The sequence below is a fragment of the Lactuca saligna genome, chromosome 4 (genome assembly GCF_052625555.1).
Source record: "Lactuca saligna cultivar CGN05327 chromosome 4, ASM5262555v1, whole genome shotgun sequence".
In the NCBI taxonomy this organism is placed as follows: Eukaryota; Viridiplantae; Streptophyta; class Magnoliopsida; order Asterales; family Asteraceae; genus Lactuca; species Lactuca saligna.
In genome coordinates this window covers 193,260,787-193,275,152 of record NC_136420.1, presented here as the reverse complement: position 1 = coordinate 193,275,152, position 14,366 = coordinate 193,260,787, and positions in this window count along the sequence as shown.

Sequence of the window (14,366 nt, the reverse complement as noted above, 5' to 3'; positions counted from 1 at the left end):
ATGGCCAATTCCTTTACTTTAGGATAAGGAATCTTTTCTGGGATGTCCATGTCAGCTTGGGATGTAGATCTTCCAGTCAGATTTTCTTGACCATTGTGCCAAATCATTGCAGATTCAGCAGCAATTAGAAAATAGGTGAGATCAATTAGTGTTCTGTCAACACAGCAATTAGCCTTTGCCAACACAGCATGAAACCTAGAGTCAGATTTGCATGACCATTGTGCCAAATCATTGCAGATTCAGCAGCAATTGGCAAATAGTTGAGATCAAATAGTGTTCTATCATGATATGTCACATAGTAATCTTTAACGAACTCACTATACGACTCAAGATGTAACAACCCGAAGTTGTTCATCGCCAAAACCCGTTCTACCCGAAATATTTGCCGTTATCAAATTCGTTCCGTTTTCACTTTGGGTTAAATTATTTAAATTTATACGTTTATTATAATTTAATGAGTGTCCAAACCCCTTTGGAATTCATGAAATTAACCCAAAAGTGTTTATTTCAAAAAGTTAGAAACGTTCCCGCCAGGTTACGGTAACTTAATCGGGTGCGACCTAAAGCCTCGTTTAATGCCGGTATCGGGTAAAATTCCACCGTGTCCAAGTTTTAGGACCTATATAAACGTGTTTAAGCACCCATTTGAAGCTTTTTCTTCCTCTCTCTACTCTCTCTCTAACCTCTCTCCTAAAATCCAAAGTTTAAGGGTCCAAAACTCAATTTTAAAGCCTCAAATCCCTAAGGTACCTTCCTAACCTTAATGTATAGCATATTTGGCTTCCAAATTCGGGATTTAATCATGATTTAAAGCCTTGAATGTGAGTTTACGGCCATGGATTAAGCTTAGGCCGTAAACTCATAATTAAGGGGGTTTTAAGCCCTAAAACCCTTCCTAAACACAATTGGACTCCAGATATGACTTAATGACTTCACGAAAAGGACTTATAACAATTTAAACATGGATTTTAATGGATTTGAAGGAGTTTATGGCCAAGGCACAAGCTTGGGCCGTAAACTCATGTTTATAGGGTTTTCTTGACCTTAAACCCTTCCAAATCACTAATAAGGCTTAGATATGAATTATAGAATTTTGGTTTTAGCATTTGGACACTTGAAACATAAATTTTGAGGGGTTATTGTGAGTTTACGGCCAAGGCAAAAGCGTGGGCCATAAACTCCTTATAATATGGTATAAATTCATTTTAAAGTGTTATTTAGCCCCTATAACACCCCTAAAACCTTGGAATGAATTTTAGAAGTCCTTACAAATAAGTTTTTGGCATTAAAACACATGGAAATACTCTCTAAGAGAGTCTACGGCCATGAGAGGGGTCTCATAGGCCGTAAACTCCAAAAATCTCTTCAAAACATCAAGTAAATGCATGTAAAGCCTTGAAACAATTTTACCAATCACATGTGATTTGTTTGGAAACCAAAAACACAATTTTTCTTGAGTATTTAGGAGTTTACGGCCAGGAGCCTATGGTAGGCCGTAAACTCCCATAAATATGTCATTTTGATGATTTAAATCCATTCCAAGCCTTTAAATCCAAGCCTAGAAAAATTCCCTTAAGTAATTCAAGCCATTTTGTGCCATATCTCACCCCACCATGAGTTTACGGCTGTAAACTCATGGGTAGAGGGTCTTTGTGGCCGTAAACTCCCTAAGGAGTGTTTCTTTGAAGTCCCAATTCATTATCCTAGTTATATGTGTCCTTAAACGCCACCCGGGTCCCTGTAAACACTTGTATCGGGGTGTTTTCGTGACTAGAAGTAATTGTCCCTAACAAATAATCAATCTAAGTCCTAATTAGATACAAATGTGTATATTTACATTATACTTAGGAACCTCGTGCGTTTGCAAGCCCCGGACCAACGTTTAGCATCCGAAATCGTCACATTTCTCGTTCGGTGAGTTCATACCCCTACGCTCTTTTCCGTGTTTTTCAATGTTTTCAGGGGGGGAATACAAGCAAACTATAACTGTTTTCAAATCATAATACTGATATGCTTCAAATATATTTGACAAACTTATAAAATATTTTACTCCTTATGTATTATGCAGAGCATAAGGAATGATTTATCATTTACAACTAAATGTATTTTAGTTGAGAAAATAACCAAACTAATCAAATTATTATGGGAATAATTTGCGGTTCTTTACTGTTCGTTTATTCACGTACTGGTATCTATATAAAGTTATTAGATAAAGTATGTCTGATTCAGTTTATCTCAGTATCATTTGAATGCATTGTTAGATAGTTTCATTGTATGTATGTATATTTGCTGTATTACGTTTCATAATCTTCTGTATGTTGATATCGTATGAGAACCCTGTGAATAGTTTAGTACTAGTTTGTGAGATAGTCACTACCCTTTATGGATGATCAGTAAATCCTCCCCGGAAGTGTAACCAGAGTCTCCTGGAGGGAGAGCGAGGAATTTGTGAATAGATCTATTCGGGACTGACAATCCCACACCTTAACTGCTAGCTACAGTTAGGCGGGCACGCTTGGGGTGACAAATTTTTGGATATCGTTTCGACATCTGACAAACGTCAAGGAGGTCTCGTTGTCGTATTAGCATGGTTACCCGACTCACAACATGTATTAATATAAGTTTATTCACAGCTTGGGTTTTAGAATCTATATCTCGTTCGGGATAGTGATCTCATGGTTTTATCAAACTATTTTGTATCTAGTCCGGAATAGTGATCCCATGGTTTTCAAATATATTTCTTAGTATATCAACCTATCTTGTAATTAGTTCGGGATGTTAGTCCCAAGGTTATCAAACTACTTTCTATCTACAATTCGTGTATATTATGGTATTTCATATCTAATTCGGGTTGTTTGCCCCATGATTTTTAACTATATCTTATACGGGATAGTAATCCCATGGTTTTGAATCTATAACTATTACGGGATAGTAATCCCAAGGTTTAAAACTATATCTTGTCCGGGATAGTGATTCCATGGTTTTCAATCTATATATATATTTTGGGATAGTAATCCCATGATTTCGATCTATATCAGGTACGAGATGATAATCCCATGGTCTAAATCTATATCTTGTCCGGGATAGTAATCCCATGGTTCCCAATCTATATTTTCATATATATCAAATTATCTTGTGTCTAGTCCGGGATGGTAGTCCCATGATCTTTAATCTGTATTTTCATATGTGTCAAACTATGTTATATCTCTTTCGGGATAGTGATCCCAAGATTTTCAATATATAGTTTTGTGTATTAAGCTATACTTTGTGATGTTCAACTGGTCTTACAATTAGGAAAATATGGGATTTTCCTGGGGTAAAATACAACACGTAATCGAATTGGTAACAAATGATAACTAAACTAACTTTACATAAGAAAACATGGGATTTTCTTGGATAACAAACCTTTTCGGAAAACTGAAGGAAACCGATACATTTTCATAAAACAGAACCGCTTATGAACTCACCAGCTTTATGCTGATTTTCAAACCGCTTGTATTCTCAAGTCCAAGTTAGACAGGTACCTGGTGATATCTTTTGATGAAGACGGATTGCTCAGAAGACTCGTCTCAACTTTTGTTAATATGATGCATATGTATATCTTGTATAACTTTACTATTGAAACAAATGTAAACTTTCATATATATATATATATATATATATATATATATATATATATATATATATATATATATATATATATATATATATATATATGTAATGTAGTGGTTGTTTACTGTGATTACTATGTACATTGGATTTGATACACAACGTGGAGTCCACCCCGGAAATGTTTCCGCCTTTGATTTTCGGGGTGTGACAGATTGGTGTCAGAGCCCTTTTTTATAGTGAACGGAGTATACCAAACCTTACATGGTATAAAACTATAAACACTAAAGGGCCTCAGTGCTTTGAATTAAAAGTATCTTCAAAACTATAAGTATTTTCAAAAGTATAAAAATATACCGAACCATCGAAATCCGTAACTACAAGTAGAACAAAACATAAGTAAATGGGTGTTGTACACTGCGGTTAAACCTGGGCAGTTATGTAGTTGTGCGTAGGAACAATATAGCCTGGCCAACTATATTCATTCGAGACACGGCCAACATGTGCTTGGGAGTGACTGTGGTATGCAGCATGCCTAAAACTTACCTAATATCCCAAACAACGAATCATCGCTGCAGCGAACCATGAAATACTATGGGAGTATTTCTCGAGCCGATCCTTGGTAGAAAGTCCTCGTATACGCGATGTTACTTGAACATTCCTTTAGCGATAAAATGTTTTGTCTTGATAACCCTTTCCTGCTTTATCGCTTAGTATAATGCTATATATGTCTTGATGAGATATCCCATGTTCCATATCTCTTGATTCAATTCAGAGGACTTATGATCCTCTCTTTCCTGATCTTTTTAGATCAAGATGCCTCCGAGAAAGAGACCCAGCTCGAAGAACAACGACAATCCTCCTCCGCCAACACCTTCTCCTCAATTTGATCTCGCATCACTTCAGACAGTTCTGACTGCTGCAATGGTGACAGCCATGTCACAAATGAATCCTGGTGGCTCTGGAGGTGGTCCCCAGCCCCAAAACCCAGAAGACAGCTAGGAACACCAAAGAGGGGGTTCCCATAAAGACTTCATGAACGCGAAACCCACATCGTTCGATGGCACTGGAGGTGTCATTTCCCTAACTCGATGGTTCGAGAAAATCGAATCAATCTTCAAAATATGTGCCTGTTCGGAGTCTGATAAAGTAAAGTTTGCCGCCTTCACTTTCCTTGATAAAGCCCTGAATTGGTGGAACGGTCGAGTCAAATCCTTAACCTTACTTGTAGCAAATGCCATGGGTTGGGAAGCTATGAAGGAGCTTCTTCTCGCAGAGTATTGCCCTCGGGGCGAAATTCAGAAGCTAGAACACGAACTCTGGAACCTTAAGACGAAGGGTTCCGACATAGCCGCTTATACCTCAAGATTCGATGACCTGGCATTACTCTGTCCGGGAATGGTTACCCCAGAGAGTAAAAAGATCGAGAGATTCATCTGGGGATTGACCCAGACAACAAAAGGGAATGTCTTGGCTGCGAAGCCAGATACCTACGACGGTGCTAAATGTCTTGCGAAAATCTTGATCGATCACGAAGACAACTCTGATGAGGAAGCTACCACTCCTGAGCCTGATACAAGTGGATGTGGAAGTAAAAAGAAATCTTGGAACAAGTGGAAGGCCCCGAGTACGCAAGGGTCTTCTAAGAAACACCAAACGGTAGCAGTCCATGCTACTACTGCCCCTGTTGCTGTTTCAGCTATCGGTTCCACAGCCCAAACTCCTACCAGTGGATACACTGGTACCCTTCCTTGGTATGGTAAGTGCAACTACCATCACCGCATTCCTGATCCATGTCGCGAAAGGATCTGCGACAACTGTGGCAAGAAGGGCCATCTTGCTCGAACCTGCAGAAAACCAACCAAATCAACGAACCAATCATTCGGAGCGGGAATCAGTCCAGCCTGCTACAATTGTGGTGAAGCAGGGCACTTCAAAAGGAATTGCCCCAAAGCAGCTACCACCACTGATCCCTCTGTGACCGCAGGTATACTTCTCTTTGATAATTCTTATACCTGCAACTCTTTTCGATTCCAGTACAAAGAGGGAAACCTGTTAACTATCTACTCGAACATTTTTCTAAGCTCAACCCTTCGTATGTGATTGAAAGGTGTATCATCGAGACGACTAACCAATGAGATAGAGAACACTAACGTCGTACATATAGATTAAACCCTCAGTTCAGAGGACTATTCTGTTCCATTCGATTAAATGGGAAACTTTTCATGAAATGTTTTGATGTTATGTTTAACATGGAATGACTAAGCCTCATTCGTGTTGTTATCTTGGTTCCGAGAGGGTCGCCTATCTATATCTTTTCCCCGACCTGACTCTCATGATCTTCGGCAACAAACTTTCGTATTGTTTCATGCTTTAAAACTCGAAAGTTTTCCTGATACGAATTACCACGCATCCCTCGTTTCTATGATCATTGAGAAACGGGAAGGTAGCAACCCTTTCTTCTAAATATCTATCCTGAAGGATTCCTGGGAATTTCATTCGAACGTCTAAAGTTTAGTCCCACATCAGACCTTTCAAAATCTTCGTAGAAATCGATACTGCAATCTTCAGATTTCGGATGCCTTCAGAGCTTGGTAACATCTATCCAGTACATCACGTCTCGAATCCATAGAAACATCTACCCAACGAAACCCTAGTGATTCCTTGAGGAAACCAAATTCGTTCAGGGTTGGAACTTCCATGAGAAAACCTATTGATATCACAGATTGAGAGAGAGAGAGAGAGAGAGAGAGAGGGAGAATCAAGGTACGAGACAAAGACACGTCCCGATAGTGAGAATTCGCTAGAACACCCAAGAGAGGCCCGATTCCACTTGAGAAAGTGAAGATCCGAGGTAACAAATCCATTCGTGTCTCATTTCAAATTCATGATCTATATCTTATAGTTTGAATTTCGGGACGAAATTCCCTCTAACGGGGGGATAATGTAACAACCCGAAGTTGTTCATTGCCAAAACCCGTTCTACACGAAAAATTTGCCGTTATCAAATTCGTTCCGTTTTCACTTTGGGTTAAATTATTTAAATTTATACGTTTATTATAATTTAATGAGTGTCCAAACCCCTTTGGAATTCATGAAATTAACCCAAAAGTGTTTATTTCAAAAAGTTAGAAACGTTCCCGCCGAGTTACGGTAACTTAATCGGGTGCGACCTAAAGCCTCATTTAATGCCGGTATCGGGTAAAATTCCACTGTGTCCAAGTTTTAGGATCTATATAAACGTGTTTAAGCACCCATTTGAAGCTTTTTTCTTCCTCTCTCTACTCTCTCTCTAACCCCTCTCCTAAAATCCAAGGTTTAAGGGTCCAAAACTCAATTTTAAGGCCTCAAATCCCTAAGGTACCTTCCTAACCTTAATGTATAGCATGTTTGGCTTCCAAATTCGGGATTTAATCATGATTTAAATCCTTGAATGTGAGTTTACGGCCATGGATTAAGCTTAGGCCGTAAACTCATAATTAAGGGGTTTTTAAGCCCTAAAACCCTTCCTAAAGACAATTGGACTCTAGATATGACTTAATGACTTCATGAAAAGGACTTAAAACAATTTAAACATGGATTTTAATGGATTTGAAGGAGTTTACGGCCAAGACACAAGCTTGGGCCGTAAACTCATGTTTATAGGGTTTTCTTGACCTTAAACCCTTCCAAATCACTAATAAGGCTTAGATATGAATTATAGAATATTGGTTTTAGCATTTGGACACTTGAAACATAAATTCTGAGGGGTTATTGTGAGTTTACAGGCCAAGGCAAAAGCTTGGGCTGTAAACTCCTTATAATATGGTATAAATTCATTTAAAGTGTTATTTAGCCCCTATAACACCCCTAAAACCTTGGAATGAATTTTAGAAGTCCTTACAAACAAGTTTTTGGCATTAAAACACATGGAAATACTCTCTAAGAGAGTTTATGGCCATGAGAGGGGTCTTATAGGCCGTAAACTCCAAAAATCTCTTCACAACAACAAGTAAATGCATGTAAAGCCTTGAAACAATTTTACCAATCACATGTGATTTGTTTGGAAACCAAAAACACAATTTTTCTTGAGTATTTAGGAGTTTACGGCCAGGAGCCTATGCTAGGCTGTAAACTCCCGTACATATGTCATTTTGATGATTTAAATCCATTCCAAGCCTTTAAATCCAAGCCTAGAAAAATTCCCTTAAGTAATTCAAGCCATTTTGTGCCATATCTCACCCCACCATGAGTTTACGGCTGTAAACTCATGGGTAGAGGGTCTTTGTGGCCGTAAACTCCCTAAGGAGTGTTTCTTTGAAGTCCCAATTCATTATCCTAGTTATATGTGTCCTTAAACGCCACCCGGTTCCCTCCAAACACTTGTATCGGGGTGTTTTCGCGACTAGAAGTAATTGTCCCTGACAAATAATCAATCTAAGTCCTAATTAGATACAAATGTGTATCTTTACATTATACTTAGGAACCTCGTGCATTTGCAAGCCCCGGACCAACGTTTAGCATCCGAAATTGTCACATTTCTCGTTCGATGAGTTCATACCCCTACGCTCTTTTCCGTGTTTTTCAATGTTTTTAGGGGGGGAGTACAAGCAAACTGTAACTGTGTTCAAATCATAATATTGATATGTTTCAAATATATATGACAAACTTATGAACTCTTTTACTCCTTATGTATTATGCTGAGCATAAGGAATGATTTATCAATTACAACTAAATGTATTTTAGTTAAGAAAATAACCAAACTAATCAAATTATTATGGGAATAATTTGGGGTTCGTTACTGTTCGTTTATTCACGTACTGGTATCTATATAAATTTATTAGATAAACTATGTCAGATTCAGTTTATCTCCGTATCATTTGAATGTGTTGTCAGATAGTTTCATTGTATGTATCTATATTCGCTGTATTACGTTTCATAATCTTTTGTATGTTGATATCGTATGAGAACCCTGTGAATAGTTTAGTACTAGTTTGTGAGATAGTCACTACCCTTTATGGATGATCAGTAAAACCTCCCCGGAAGTGTAACCAGAGTCTCCTGGAGGGAGAGCGAGGAATTTGTGAATAGATCTATTCGGGACTGACAATCCCACACCCTAAATGCTAGCTACAGTTAGGTGGGCACGCCTGGGGTGACAAATTTCTGGATATCGTTTCGACGTCTAACAAACGTCAAGGAGGTCTCGTTGTCGTATTAGCATGGTTACCCGACTCACAACATGTATTAATATAAGTTTATTCACAGCTTGGGTTTTAGAATCTATATCTCGTTCGGGATAGTGATCCCATGGTTTTATCAAACTATTTTGTATCTAGTCCGGGATAGTGATCCCATGGTTTTCAAATATATTTCTTAGTATATCAACCTATCTTGTAATTAGTTCAGGATGTTAGTCCCAAGGTTATCAAACTACTTTCTATCTATAATTCGTGTATATTATGGTATTTCATATCTAATTCGGGATGTTTGCCCCATGATTTTTAACTATATCTTATACGGGATAGTAATCCCATGGTTTAAACCTATATCTTGTCCGGGATGGTGATTCCATGGTTTTCAATCTATATATATATATATATATATATATATATATATATATATATATATATATATATATATATATATATATATATATATATATATATATATTTCGGGATAGTAATCCCATGATTTCGGTCTATATCAAGTACGGGATGATAATCCCATGGTCTAAATCTATATCTTGTCCGGGATAGTAATCCCATGGTTCCCAATATATATTTTCATATATATCAAATTATCTTGTGTCTAGTACGGGATGGTAGTCCCATGTTCTTTAATCTGTATTTTCATATGTGTCAAACTATCTTATATCTCTTTTGGGATAGTGATCCCAAGATTTTCAATATATAGTTTTGTGTATTAAGCTATACTTTGTGATGTTCATCTGGTCTTACAATTAGGAAAATATGGGATTTTCCTGGGGTAAAATACAACACGTAATCGAATTGGTAACAAATGATAACTAAACTAACTTTACATAAGAAAATATGGGATTTTCTTGGATAACAAACCTTTTAGGAAAACTGAAGGAAACCGATACATTTTCATAAAACAGAACCGCTTATGAACTCACCAGCTTTATGCTGATTTCAAACCGCTTGTATTCTCAGGTCCAAGTTAGACAGGTACCCGTTGCTATCTTTTGATGAAGACGGAGTGCTCAGAAGACTCGTCTCAACTTTTGTTAATATGATGCATATGTATATCTTGTATAACTTTACTTTTGAAACAAATGTAAACTTTCATATATATGTAATGTAATGGTTGTTTACTGTGATTACTATGTACATTGGATTTGATACACAACGTGGAGTCCACCTTGGAAATGTTTCCACCTTTGATTTTCGGGGTGTGATACAAGAAGTGACTTAAGAACCCATTCAATATCCAACTTCCTTGGGAAGATGACACCTAACATCCTTAGCCTATCAATATGCAACTTCATGTCCAAAACATGAGTACATACATGCCTTCCATCTTTGTGTTTACTATTCAATAGGGATAGAGTGATCCTGAACTTTTCAAGTCTTTATGCTTGTGGGTCAGGGAGAATAATTGGAGGAGGTGGAGGAAGTGAAGTATGAATTTCACTTCCACGATCCAATCATGGAACATCATCTTCGAAATAAAAGCTTGTTCTACGAGATTTGGGAAGACCATAGCTGTCTATGGCAGATATCTACAAGGGAGAAATTCAAGTTAGTTGTTTTAAGTCCTTAATATAACACCCAAATGAAATATTAAGGCTAGGACTCAACACAATATTTTACAATTTGGAAGAGGGATGCCGTAATCTAATTGTAAAGTACTTGAAGGTAGGTAAATGACGAGTTACTAATTTCCACCATGAAAAACAAAAAGGAAACTCTAGGTTTTAAGTGAATTGAAATTCCTAGATCCTTTGAGATTCATTGAACAATTCAGTGGCATGTTTAAATATCGATTGTGCCCTTTAAGTTTGTGATTGAGATGTCGCGGATCACAAACAAGGTGTGACTAACCATGTAAATTAGCTTGATACACCCAATGTTACAACCACCTAATCAATGTGCCGTTTAACCACACACGCTCCATTGATCTATGTTTTTACATCAAGTTACTCTTTGCCATGCACTTTCAGTCCAGATTAGTGTGTCGGTTAACCATACACGCTCCACTAACAAGTTAACATGGTGTAAAGTGAAATTTCATGGGTTAGCACCATATTCACATTTTCTTAAGTAACTAAGATTTCGGAATTTATAAGTTTTTAGTTACTTTTATCATTATATTTTTAATGAAGGGAGAATTACAGTCTTATCCTACGCGTTCAGCTAACAACCCTCCACCAGTCACGGAAGTGTTGGGTGAGAGTGGACACCGAATAAACTACCATTTTAAGGCAGCAACCTTATATCCCTTATACACCAGCTTCGTAAATGAGGCCTACTAACGGTAAGACTGACTTTGTTCTTATATATATATATATATATATATATATATATATATATATATATATATATATATCTATATATATATATATATATATATATATATATATATATATATTAACCTATAATATTATTATAGTATAAGGGTAGAATTTTAAACTTTAAAATTCTAGGGTTTGAAACTAAATGTTCTAAAAGTTAGACTTTTACATTTACAAGTTCCAAAACTTGAGGGAAAGTTTTGTAACTTTCAAAACCTTTTGGAATCCATAACTTATGAGTTTAATATAGGTTTAAATGAAAAGGATCTTGAAAACCCATAACTTGGGGAAAAGTTATGGAGTTCATAAAAACATTTATGGAGAAAGACTCTTTAAGTTCATAACCTGTAAGTTTAATAATCTCTTTAAAGGAAAAACTTTTCATTTTTGATAACTTGAGGACAAGTTATGGAATTCATCAAAATCATTTAGATCAAAATTCTAACAAGAAAATCAAACAATTTGTCTATGATCTAAATTAAACTCATAAGAACAAGACAATTCAAATCAAACTAATTTCATGTAATTAGCCTAACCATATAAACTAATACAAAACATGAAACTTTGACAACTATCTTTTAAATTGGATAAGCATGATCATTACCACATCAAAAACAAGTTTATAAGTTCAAAAACATTTTAGGGTAATGATCCTGGTCCAATTATAGCTAAAAAAAAAAACTCGAAAAACAGCATTCTGGGGCACCAACTCGTCGAGTGCATGAATAAACTTGGTGAGTTAGATGACTTTGTACTTGGACACGGCAAGTCCCCCAATGGACCCGACGAGTCTACTTCCTAGAACAATAGAAAATTGATTTTTAAAGCATTTTCGAGCAAGTAGCATCAAGTATAATTGAAAACAACCCTAGGCTCTGATACTGCTGAAGGGTTTTGAGCGTTCTAACACTCCTAAGGTTTACATGCAACCCTAAACACCTTGGATCTATTTTTTTTTCTATTATACATGTAAACTTGAACTTTTCAAGGTATTACCCTAACTAGCATACAAAAGTTTTATACTTGGGTAATAAAACAAGTTAGATGACACAACACCACCTACAAATAAAGGAACTTGAGAAGATATCACTTGCACTTCATAAAAATCGGCTAGCCCTCCTGCATATGCCTTAAGTGCCAATTATAGGAACCATGGAGTTTCTTATATAGTGTGGTGGAATTAGGGTTACACCATGCAAGCCTTAATTGACATGCCTTTCCACATTCCTCATGCTCCATGGGTTTAACCTCCATGGAGTATCCATGGGTCACCACATGGATTTAGCCCAACATATTGAACCATGGATTATAAGCCCACTCTAGAAGAATGAATGATTGAGCAATCAACCCTTTTTATTTAATTAGTCTATTTTGTTCAAAAAATTAATTCCAAATTAATTCTTGATCAATACTAATTAAATAATATGATTTCATACTAATATATTAGAACTTATAATGTATTAATCAACCATAAATAACCTCTTCTCAATTATCCATCCTTCAGATTGTCCCGGTGCCATGCACCCCAAATGGAGCATGCTACTCTTGGGTCAAGTACATACCAATAATAGTTATGGGCTTAGACACATAATCCAACACGTTGTCATTGTCGTCGACTCCAATGCTATAAGTGTGCGGCCTATGCTGGTATTGGTCCTTGAAAATGTTGTGCTATTGTACGGTGTTGGACGGATGGTAGGGGGTTGTAAACTTCAGATTTCGTATCAGTTCCATCAGTATCTTCTTCTTCTTCTTCCTCCTCCTCCTCTTCTTCTTCTACTACTATTTCTTTTGGATCCTCCTCCGGATCTTCTTCAATCTAGCGGTAATTCCCTTGACCAGGGAAGTAGGGATCTCTAGTTGGAGGACATCCTGCCATAAAGTCTATACGAGAATTTAAATGTAAGATGTATATAATGAATTGAATATATCTCAAATAAATATAGATGATCATGCTATATTTATCCCATATATGATTACATAACTTTCCAGGTTTAAGTGTAATGTCCAACATCCAAATAATTTTATGTAGTTATTACTGTGGTACTATTTCTGTATGTGTAAGTGTTAGTATACTTCTTATAAAATACTTCTAAGCTCACTATAAACAATGCTCTTATACCAATCTATCACACCCCCAAACCGGAATGGTAGAAACGTTCGGGGATGGATGATTTCATGTGTAGTATCACAACAATGCACAATAGTAATCAAAGTACAATATCCAATGCATTGATAAAATATAACTTTATATTTGTGTTCAAAACATTGTATATTTTACACCAAAAAGTATAATTAAAAGACATGATTATATGAAACCCTGTCTTCCTCAAAGCTAGTGGGTACCTGTTTATCTATTTCCTAAAAATACAAGTAGTTTTGAAAAGAGTGTCAACAATTAAGTTGGTGAGTTCATAAGCATGTTTGTAATTGAAATCTGTTATTTGTTCATTTGAAAAATGTATGTATGGTTTCTCCTGAAAATCCTATATTTTCTGTTGTATATGTACTTTTGTTCTGAAATAGTATGATGTAGTTTTATTTCCCATAAAACTATAAAAAGTATGTTTTATTTGTACTAGAATAGCATTCTGTATTTGTACTTGTACGAAAGTTGTAAAATTGTAAATATCTAGATTCATCAATTATAGTTTTATTTATATAAAAATATGTGAAGTTGTTTACTTTTTCTTACACTAAACGCATTATTCAATACCAAATTGAAAGTTATCATCAGCATTCTTGATAACCTAAGTCTCGCCTGAAACACGACGTTCTTCAGGCGTCGAGATATGATACGACAATTGTCACCACATGTTTCCTAGCCTAGCTATTACGAGCAGCTATGGTGCAGGATTGTCAATCGCATATTGATCTATACACAAGTGTCACACTTTCCCTCCAGGAGACTCTGGTTATAATTTTCATGACTTTTGTTTAATACTTAAATAAGTACTTGAAGTGTGTCTCACAAATGCTATATTGTCAGATACGTGTAGAATAATGAAAAATATCTTTGTAATAGATAAATTGTAATTATCTCATAATTTATATTTAATATAATTTATATGGGTACTTTTATAAGTTACTCTGAATATGTAAAGAAATGTGTAGTTCCATAAAATTTATTGATTTGTATGCATGACTTATAAATTATACCTATTATAGTTTATATACTTGTTTTTGTATGAAATCTTGAACTAGTAAAATAGTATGTTTATTTTAGTAAAATAACAATTGT